We start from the raw sequence: 11,505 nt of genomic DNA, 5'->3' as shown, positions 1-11,505 counted from the left end.
CTACACATATCAATGTATACCTAGATGCCAATCTACACATATCAATGTATACCTAGATGCCAATCTACACACATCAATGTATACCTAGATGCCAATCTACACATATCAATGTATAGCTAGATGCCAATCTACACAGATCAATGTATAGCTAGATGCCAATATACACATATCAATGTATAGCTAGATGCCAATATATACATATCAATGTATAGCTAGATGCCAATCTACATATATCAATGTATAGCTAAATGTCAATATATACATATCAATGTATAGCTAAATGTCAATATATACATATCAATGTATAGCTAAATGTCAATCTACACATATCAATGTATAGCCAAATATCAATCTACACATATCAATGTATAGCTAGATGCCAATCTGCACATATCAATGTATAGTGAAATATCAATCTACACATACCAATGTATAGCTAAATGTCAATATACACATATCAAATTTATTTCATTCTCACACTTTCCTGTCTTATTAAAGCTTTCGTGTTCTTGATGTTTCATTTGGTATGTACAGCATTCCCTCATTATACCATTGTCAATGAGATTCACAAAGTGTACCACCTTGTAGTAAGACTTCCTCATTATAACACTTTCCAAAAGAGTCATTGAGCCTTGTAGAAGAATTCCTCATTATAGCACTGTCCATGGAAGCCATAGAGCATACTGCCTTGTAGTAATACTACCCATTATATCACTGTCCATGCGAGCCATAGAATGTACTACCCTGTATTAATATTCCCTCATTATAACAATATCCATTGGTGCCAACAAGTGTACTACCTTTTAAGGTGATGCTCTTCAGTTTCGTATTCTGTATATGATTAGAATTGTAAAGAGAAAGTATTTTCCATGGTTTCCTTGTTGATTATACTTGCTATTTAAAAAGACCTTGCATATCTTAGGTATTTTTCAAAGAAACATTGGTTCCTTTTATTTTGGTGTGCGATCGATGAGAGTGATATGGGTTATATACAACTTGGCCTTACTTCAGATATGCACCTCTAAAATAACTGCTAGCTCCACTTGGTCTTCCTGTCCTTCAGAGGTAAAAATATGTTTTGAAAACAGAGCCGATAACTTTTTCTAACCTTTTATATATTTGGTACTTCATTAATTGCACTTTCTGAACGTAGTGTTGTCTAGCATGGTAAAATACATTTCCCTTTGTTAATAACTGCTAAAGATAGTGTGCGTTAGGCTAAATAAATCTAACGTTTCTAGTACAAGGGAGCTGTCATTTTATATAGCTGTGTGCTTAGATCGCGTACAATTTCCACAAGTATAATATCCAAAGAAATTTCGGTCAAAGAATATGAAAGTAACATAGAGGTATACCAACATTCTCTCCATTGCGCGTATTGCAAATGTAGACAGTTTCACCTTGCATCACTCTCTCAGAAATTCATAATATCTATTGAGCCCCCCCAATAAACTCCCTCATTATTACACTGTCTATGCAAGCCATATAGTGTACTGCCTTGTATTAATACTCCCTCATTATAGAATTGTCCATGGGATCCAAAGAATATACTGACTTTTAAAGGACTCCCTCATTATAACACTGTCAACGGGAGTCATACAGTGTACCGACTTAGAGAGAACTGACTTAGAGTGAAACTGCCTCATTATTACACTGTCAATGGGAGCCAAAGAGTATGCTACAATATAGTGAGAATCCATTGTAATAAAGTACATGATTAATACAGTACTCCCTCATTAAAATACTGTCAAAGGGAGGCATGCAGTATACTGCCTTGAAATAAGACTCCTTCATTATAACAATGTCCATGGAAGTCAGAGCATATTTTACCTTTATAATAAGATTTCCTAATGATGATAATGTATATGCGAGCCAGACAGTGTACTTTCTATGGAATAATATTCCCTCATTATAACACTGCCCATGGGAGCCATAGAGTAGACTGGATGGTAAAATAATATCTCGTTATGACACTGCCCATATAGAGTACATTTCTTCATTATAACAGTGGCCATGGAAGTCTTAGTGTATGCCACCTTGTGATAGGATTCTCTCATTTTGATGCTGTATATGTGAGCCATAAACTACACTGCCTTGCAATTAGACTGCCATCCTAATTAAGTACATTATAATTTTACTACCATATGATGAATTCGGTTCCATGACCATACTCAGATTATGATAGAAACCATTTTATAATCAGGCACATTATAGTGAGGGATTGCTGTATCCATAAACGGTGGTCATTCGAGAATGTGGTAACTTCCATCTTTGGAGAACTATAAAAAGTGTCTTATATAATTTTTATATTTTTATTTTATCCAGATTTCATATGTTTTGATCAGCTGTGTACTTCTTTTACCCAGTACAGACCACTCTGGTGGCCTAACGGTTAGGTCGACTGTCTCGGATGTGGGAGGTCATGGGAACAAACCCCGGTCCTGTCATACCAAAGACATAAAAATGGTCCTAACCGCTAGGCGCTCTGCATTAAGATGTTAGTGTTTGGACTAGTCTGGTGTCAGGATAATGTGACCGGGTGGGACATTATGCTACATGTATTCAGCATGACGCCCCAGTGCTAAATATTTCTATAAACTGCCACACGGAAGACATCGTAGGATATGAATAAAAATAGTTGAGAAAAATCCCAATCCAAATGCTATACCCAGTAAACAAATTTTAAAACATAATTATTTGTTTAAGTATAGAACTTTCTCCCATATCTACTGTTGCATAATACCACATGACTATACATTATGGCATGTGATGTTTGGTCTACTAAGGACGTTTTGTTAATAGCGTGGACCCTGATCATCTAAGACATTATTTGATGGCTTATCATGGTCTGTGTTGCCTGTCCTGCAAAAGACTTTTAGCAAATTTCGTGGAATCTGATCTTCAAAAGCACTATGTGATGGCTTATCACGGTCTATATTGCCTGTCCTGCAAAACACTTTAAGTAAATGTCGTGGAATCTGATCTTCAAAAGCATTATGTGATGCGAATTTTAACTTTGCAATGGTTTGCGGACAATTGCTGCATGACAATAAAATAAGTCAAATACCATATATATATTATATGACAACAAAGTAAGTCAATTACAATATGTACTTGCTTATAAGTTTAGTCAAACTGCAAATAACATTGACTTTAATCTAGCATTGCATATTGTACTGGCAGATCAGGTTCTATGTTGTCGGTTCTACTGATTACCCCTAACAAAATGAATGCATAGACCCGGATCTGAGTGTGCACAGTTTTGAATGGACTTGATATATAAGCGAGACGAATCTGTATCCATTCACAATCTCTGACCATAAATCAACTAAAACAAGGTTAATTGGGTACAAATTTGGGTTCGACAGTGGTTTTGCACAACTGATTCTCCTATTTGTTATCATCACGATAATAACACAATATATATATAAAGTCCATTCAGGTACGAAACAAAATAGAAATAAGTCTTTCTGAACCTTATTTACTGTTCATAATTTGAGAAGAAATATTGCTTTTCATGAATTAGAAAAGGTTTATTTCTTCTTCAAAACGGAAAAGTAATTAATTATCTGTGATATAATGAAAAATGTTGATGAAAAGCGTTTTAGACCAGGAGGAAACTAATTTTCAAGTATATAATATATTTGGCTGTTTTGTGCAAATAATTGAAAAATACTAATTGAATGAACTGTATATTCTGTGTGTAAGTGACATTTGGTGCAGATGTTTAATCCATATTTCCATTTCAAAAGCTATTAAAGTGGTTCTAGTGACATATTTGAGGCAGATATATATATATATATATATATATATATATATATATATATATATATATATATATATATATATATATATATATATATATATATATATATTATATACATATATGTGTGTATCTATCTATATACCTATCAGTCTATCTTTCTATATCTCTCTCTGTCTCTCTCTCTCTCTCTCTCTCTCTCTCTCTCTCTCTATATATATATATATATATATATATATATATATATATATATATATATATATATATATATATATATATATATATATATTTCTATATCTTTTTATCTATTTTTTATCTATCTATCAATATATATATATATATATATATATATATATATATATATATATATATATATATATATATATATATATATATATATATATATATATATATATATTTACCTATCTATCTATCAATATAGCTATCTATCTACCTATCTATCTATCTATATATATATATATATATATATATATATATATATATATATATATATATATATATATATATATATATCCATCCATCCATCCATCCAACTATCCATCCATACTTTTTAATTCAATCAATTCAATCATCATTGCAGAGTAGAACCGCTTAGAAAGTGTAAAAACGGCAATATGGACACACACATAAACACGTATATATATATATATATATATATATATATATATATATATATATATATATATATATATATATATATATATATATATATATATATATATATATATATATATATATATATATATATATATATATATATATATATATATATATATATATATATATATATATATATATATATATATGCACTCAGTCGCTCTCAAGCGCCATAGATCATCATCCAGTGTCTAACCGATGGTACGCTGCTGACACCCAAATCTAGCCACCCAACCGAAGTTGATGCTACCATCCAAGGTGTAGAGAGGTGCATTTCTGATGTGAAATCATAGATGACATGTAACAAGCTGCAGATGAATGATGATAAAACTGAGGCCGTTCTGATCACAAAACAAAGACTTTCTCATTTACATCTTATACCTCAAACAATAAATATCAGCAAGACCAACATTACATTCACACAATCACTACTAAACCTAGGTGTTACTCTGGACAGTACTCTCACATTGTACCAACATGTCATGAACATATGCAAGGCTGTATATCTTGAGCTGAGACGCATCAGGTCCATTTGCAAATATCTTTCAGTTGATTCCGCTAAAACACTTGTGTGTTCATTAGTACTTTCAAGACTGGACTATTGTAACTCATTTATGTCTGGTTCATCTCAATATCTGCTCCATAAATTTCAAAAAGTTCAAAGCAGAGCTGCTCGGATCATACTCAGAGTACCACGAGCAGAGCACACCTCCCCGCTGTTCTGTACCCTACACTGGCTATCCATTCGATCCAGAATCAAACACAAAATGTGTTCTCTGTGCTACGTTTCACTGTCAGACTCCAGTCCAACATACCTATCCGACCTCACCCAAGTGTACACACCAGCAAGATACTTACGCTCCTCTTCTAACAATCGTATACTCATTATTCCAAGTATGAAAACAAAGTCATATGGACAGCGTTCGTTTGCATACCAGGGCCCAGCAACGTGGAATGAATTGCTCACTGAACTTAGACACAAAGACACAGTGATCACATTCATGAGGGCTCTCAAAGCTCACTTATTTAGACTGCAAGAACAAACTTTAAGACCTAATAATGTTTCCTACATTAAATATTCTCAGCATGTTTGTTAATCTTTTCTAATTTCATGGTGTTTGTTTTTGTAATATCATTATAAGTTTTTTTTATCTGATAGGTATTGTCTAGAGTTGTAAAGCGCTTAGAACTTCTAAAGATTATGTGTTATAAAAAGTCCTCATTATTAGTATTATTAGTATTGTTATTATTATATTATATATATGTGTGTGTGTGTGTGTGTGTGTGTGTGTGTGTGTGTGTGCAATAAACTGACAACGAACAGTGCAAAGCTAGTATCTAGATAGCATGAGCGCTTTCGACTCTTCAATGAGTCTTTTTCGAAGGTAAATGCAAAGCATAGACAATACAAACAAAAACAAAACATAAAAACGGTAATGTTTGCGAAACTTCTACTGGAATTCAACCTTTTAACTTTATTATGTTTCAGCTAGTTTATTTTAGCTTGTTGCTGATACTAAAAAATATTTGTTTTGACCTAAAAATTGACGAGACATAACATCATCGGTTATTGAGCCTAAACACGTAACATTATTTAAACTTTCCTAGGCTTAATGGTGCGCCATATTGTGCAGTTGGGTCTGATGGTCCTTGGGGTTTGGGCCACCTTATATATTCTTAAGTTTAGAGTCCTAAATAGTTCCGCTAGATATTTGCTTGTCAAAGACACCTGGTCTGTTTGTTCCTTACATTAAATTTTAGCATGTCCCCTAGTTGTAAGTAATTGAATGGTGTTTAATTATTGTCTAGCGGATCATGCAATTTTCTTTAAATCCCCCCCCCCCTTTTCCTAATATCGGTGAGGAAGTTTATAATAATTTTGTATGTAATGCCCTTAGTTAAATGTTGTTTTTGAGAAAATCTGAATAGGTCGGTGCGGCCCCTATTTTATGTTGTTTAGTCTTAAACATAGTTCTTTGGGTTCCACACTTGTAGCAGGTGTTACAAACATGTTCTGAATCTTCTTGGAGTGGACAGCGTGGGCATTTGCCATTTGAGTTTATGTTGATTGTCAAATAATTTCCAAAACTGCTGGCTAATTTAGTTTTGCCTATTAGTATTCTATTGAAAAGATTTTGATCCTGACTTCTAACGAGTTGTGGTGGGTTGGTATGTATTGCGACCTTATTTAGTATGGAGTATAGCTAGTGTCCCTGTTTCCTGCTATTCCATTGTTGTTGCCATTTCTTGTCGATTTTGATTCTGATGATGCTATACAATTCTTGGACTCTGTAGTATAATGTTATGGAGTCAGGTTCATGGAGATACTGTTTAGCTGCTTGGTCTGCTTTATCGTTACCTGCTAGTCCGATATGGGAGGGCACCCACATGAACTATATATGTTTGTTATTTAGCAGTTTAATTAAGTGGTATTTTTCCTTCAGGAAGTTGCTTCTTGTGATTGAGTGATTTAATTTAATCGAGTTGATGACGCTATGGGAGTCGCTAATGATAACTGCTTGTCTAATGTTTGTTAGTTGGTTCCATTTTAGAGCTTAAATAATGCACCGAACCCGGCTGCGTAAATAGAGCAGGTGTCGGGTAATCTAGCTCCGAATTCTATGTTTGTTTCAGTGATTACTATTGTCAAAGCAGTTTTGTACGGTTTTGTAATTTTTGAGCCATCGGTGTATATCTTGGCATACCCGATTTTTTTTTCTAGCTCGGCTAATATGTTTCCTTTTACCATGTACATGTTCTTGTATTTTGCCATAAGTAAGGGCTATTGTGTTGCAATTAGGGTTACCTCCCTCCCATGGTGCTGGATCGGGGTAACTGCATTTTTCAGTTTGTAGAGTGGGTTGGATAAGATCAAGAGTTAGTTCATTAAATTTTGTTTGCACCGAGTGGTTGTGGTTTCAGTTGTTTAATGGAAGGGATACAACTTTGTTGGATAATTTTCCTGGTGGGGTGTGGATCGAAACTCGTGCGGCATATCTTAATATGCTTTCGTTTCTTCTTAGTTTCTGCAGTAGTTCTCCTGTCAGTATTTGGGGCTCATCTAGGGAGGTTGAATTTAGTGCTCCTGTGCAAATGATTAGTGCCTTATGTTGTATGGAACCTTGTTTATTAAGTAATGTTTGGTTAGCTGATGCATATACTTGATTTCCTTAATCTATTTTGCTCTTATAAATGCCGTATATTGTGTTAAAATCGTCTTTTTGTCTCCCCCCCCCCTGCCATATAGTGCCATTGAGGCTCCTTAATAGACTTAGATCAGCTTTACAATTTTGGGTGAGCTCTTTAATGCGTGTTTCCGTGTTAGGTTTTCGTCAAGGAACATTCCTATGAATTTGGCTATTTTGACACATTTTATTATTTTCCTTTGTATTTACAGTTTAGGATATTTGATGGTATTTCTATCTTGTGGCGAGAACATAATGGCTTCTGTTTTAGTGTTGGATATTTTAAAACCCCATTTATCTGCCCACCGACCTATTTTGTTTAGACTATCTTGTATTTGCCATCTGATTGTTTTGCTGTTTGTATTGCATGCTTTCCAAATCCCACTATTGTTAGCACATTGCGATAAATCTACCTTATTGTTTGTTAATTATAGTGTCAAGATCGTTTACCATGATGTTGAGTAAAGTGGGGCTAAGCACGCTACCTTGTGGAATCCCGTTTTCTATGTTATATTGAATATTGATCCCCTACTTTTGTCAGTATCATCCGATCTGTTAGGAAGTCGGCTATCCAGTTATGTATGCGACCAGTTATTTCGTATAGATTAAGTTTCGCATTAAAACCTTTTTGTCCAGACGAAATCAAATGCTTTTTCTAGCTCGAGAAATACTTCGATTAGATGTCTACTGCATTTGTCTTTTTGCATTAAATGCTAGCTTGATGATTACTTCGAGTCTGGACAATTGGTTCAGGGTGGATCTTTCGTTGCGAAAGCCGCTTTGTGATTCTGCAATGTAGTTGTTGCTTTCTATATTGTAATTTAATCTGTTATTAATTGTTGTTTCCATTATTTTGCATGTTATCAGTTAGATATATCGGTCTATGTTTATTGATGAAATTTGGGTTTTTGCCAGGTTTGGGTTTTGGAATGAAGATAGTTTTTTTTCCAACCTTCGGGTAGGTGGCCCTTCCGACAGCTATTATTAAATAGATCTAGTATGATTTCGGTTATGTTTTCCGGGATGTGTTGGTATATTTCATGGACAAGTTGGTCTTCTACGGGTGAGGTTGCCTTTTTCTTAGCAAGTGCAGCAATCCATTCTGCTATTCTGAAGTCCTCATTTAAGTTAGATTGTTTGGATCCTAGGTCGGAAAAGACGTTTGGATACGTTTGTTCTACATTTTGGCGGTGCTGTCGGAATTTTCGGGAATGGTTGGAGTTGCTGTTCATACTTGCAAATTGTGATGCCAAGCAGTTTGCCTTTCATTTGTTAGTTAGATTTCCAGTCAATTTGGGAGCTGGTTGCTTGCTTTTCCCTTTATTGCTTTTATCTTTTCCTGTTTTACGTTGAATTTGAAGTTTATGTTAGAGCAGAAAGCTTGCCATGATCTTTTCTTTTGCATTTTATATTATTGTTTTCGTTTCTTTTTCCCTATTTTTAAACTCCTAAATCGATTAAGGGCCTTTTTTAGTTTTTGAGATACTTTACATTCTTCGTTAAACCATGGGACCGTGGGTTTAAGTTATTGTTCTGCTGTTCTGGGTATGGTTATTTTAGCTGCCTCATTTAGGGTGTTCATTACATTTAGATTATATAAATCGATGTTATTATTATAAAGATCCGCTAGATTTATTGTTGAGAGGGCGATTTTAAATTTATCACAATCGGCTATGTCACATCTCCAGATTGGTATGTTGTCAGTTGGGTGTGTTTGTCATTATATCGAGGGTGAGAAGAATAGGGAGGTGATCGCTTCGAAGGTTGCTGATTTGATAAACTTCCCAATCTGAGATGTGTGCCAATTTAGGAGTGACAATGGTGAGTTCGATTGCTGATAGTGCACCTTTGATGGGGTCTAATCTTGTTCCTGCTCCATTGTTAAGGGTAACTAGTTTGAATTCGTTTGTCCATTTTGCAAGTGGTTTTCCCCTTAGGTTTTACGTTTTTCTTCCCCATCTTACGTTATAGGCGTATGGTAAGATTTTCCTCTTTGTCAGTAGTCATTTTCATATAGTGATTGATTTGTTTTCTGGGTTTAAGTATTTTCTCGTTTGCTGGTCTATTTGACCAATTTGGTACGTCTCGTCAATAATATTAGTGAAACAAATGCCCTACACTTAATGAAAAGCAGAACAGACATCATAATTAAGCTTGCAGATAAGGATTCCGTTGTGGTCGTTATGAATAGGGAATACGACATCAGTGAAACAAGTAGACAACTAAATGACGGTAGGTTCTACCAAAACGTAGACCATGGTCCAACACTGGACTATGCAAAACCCATTACTAACCATTAAACAGCATCTGGTTTGACAAGAGTATTTGATTTGACAACAGGGTAGTTTCTGAGCGGTGCCAAGTCGGCGAATCAACATCCAGCATTTCCAGCTGGAGCGCGTGAAGATGAGTATCCGCAGATTCAACTGATGTAAGTAGTATAGTGTTTCACTATAGCCTCAACGGAAATCCGAGTCAAATATTCGTGGGACCATATGGCCTCAAATAATATAACCTCATTGGGAAAATATAGTACATACACCCACCCACACCCCGACACTATATCCTCAAGACAATTTTGCACACCTTGGTACTAGCCCAAAGAGGAATTAAACATGGGCATCAAAGGAAAGTGAGGTTGTTGTGTAAGGACAATATGAATGGAACAGGTGAGGTGACGTCACGGTACTGATGATTGGTAACAATGTTGCAACAATTGTAGGAACAATTGAGATCACACCACTGTACTGAAAATTGGTAACAACGTTACAACAATCTATCAACTGGAGTGCACCGGGCTGACCTAAATCGTGACCAAAGACCGGGGGAAAAAAACATAGAATGTTTGGCCGGACAGAGACTTATTTAACATATACAACATATAGACCTAGATTGATCAAAATCAATTGATCACACACAAACAACTATACAACCGAGAAAAATAGTTTTAGGCAAGAAAGCAGATCATTTCGAGGCATATGAGTGGCCCTGAAAAGGACCTTTGGGTTTATGTTAACATTATTCCGTTAACATAGAGGACATCGCATAGGTCTTCTCTTCCTCAAACTTCTTCTGACTTCTGGTCCCTAGATAAGGACTCTCTTCAAATATTCTTGTCTCTCCACATAAAATCTTCTATTCCAAGCGTTCGTACCCGTGATCCTGATAATTGTCTATGATGATCTAACATACGTTAGTACGGTACAGCATCGACGATACGAGGGTAGATGATTCAATGTTTGTCCACATCTTGTCACGAGAATAGATGAAGGAAATGAAATGAACTGCGGTTATATATAATGGAAGAGCGGATCGAAACGGATTGAGATTTTTTACCAATCCTAACAAGAGTTACAAAATATTGTCTCACAGTGGAATCTGTCTTCCAATCCGAAGAGAGCTGACTCTGCCGTCACATTCCCTATATAGGTGCGTTAGCGACTGTGCGCCGTGAATGCATGTGACAAAGTTTTCAAACATGACGGAAACTAAGAAGACGATGAATTCGGGTGCACCGTCTGTGAAGAAGAGAAACGATGATATAGCAGCGGCTACCAAAGTCAACACAGTCTTACTTCCAGAAGAGATCAATTTTAATTGGGATTACGTGGATATTCTCTCTTCTTCGTAAGAATTTGTCCCAGTACCAGCACCTTCGCCACCTTCTCCTTCTTTACCACACGTCCACGATTTTAAAAAGAGAAAGAAAAACGAATTGGACACATTTTTACAGCAGCAGAAAGAGACAGAACAAGCTTTTCTCCTTCAACAGCAAAATCAAGAAGAAAAGGAAAGAAGAAGGAAATGACAGAACGAAGAATCAGCAGCATAGAAGAAACAAGGTTTAAGAGAGAAGGAGGACAGTGAAAGTCAAACGGT

This window comes from Sinohyriopsis cumingii, chromosome 5, assembly GCF_028554795.1.
Source record: "Sinohyriopsis cumingii isolate HCF-2022 chromosome 5, ASM2855479v2, whole genome shotgun sequence".
Lineage (NCBI taxonomy): Eukaryota > Metazoa > Mollusca > Bivalvia > Unionida > Unionidae > Sinohyriopsis > Sinohyriopsis cumingii.
The sequence above is the reverse complement of the archived record's forward strand: the minus strand, read 5'-3'. Positions refer to the sequence as shown.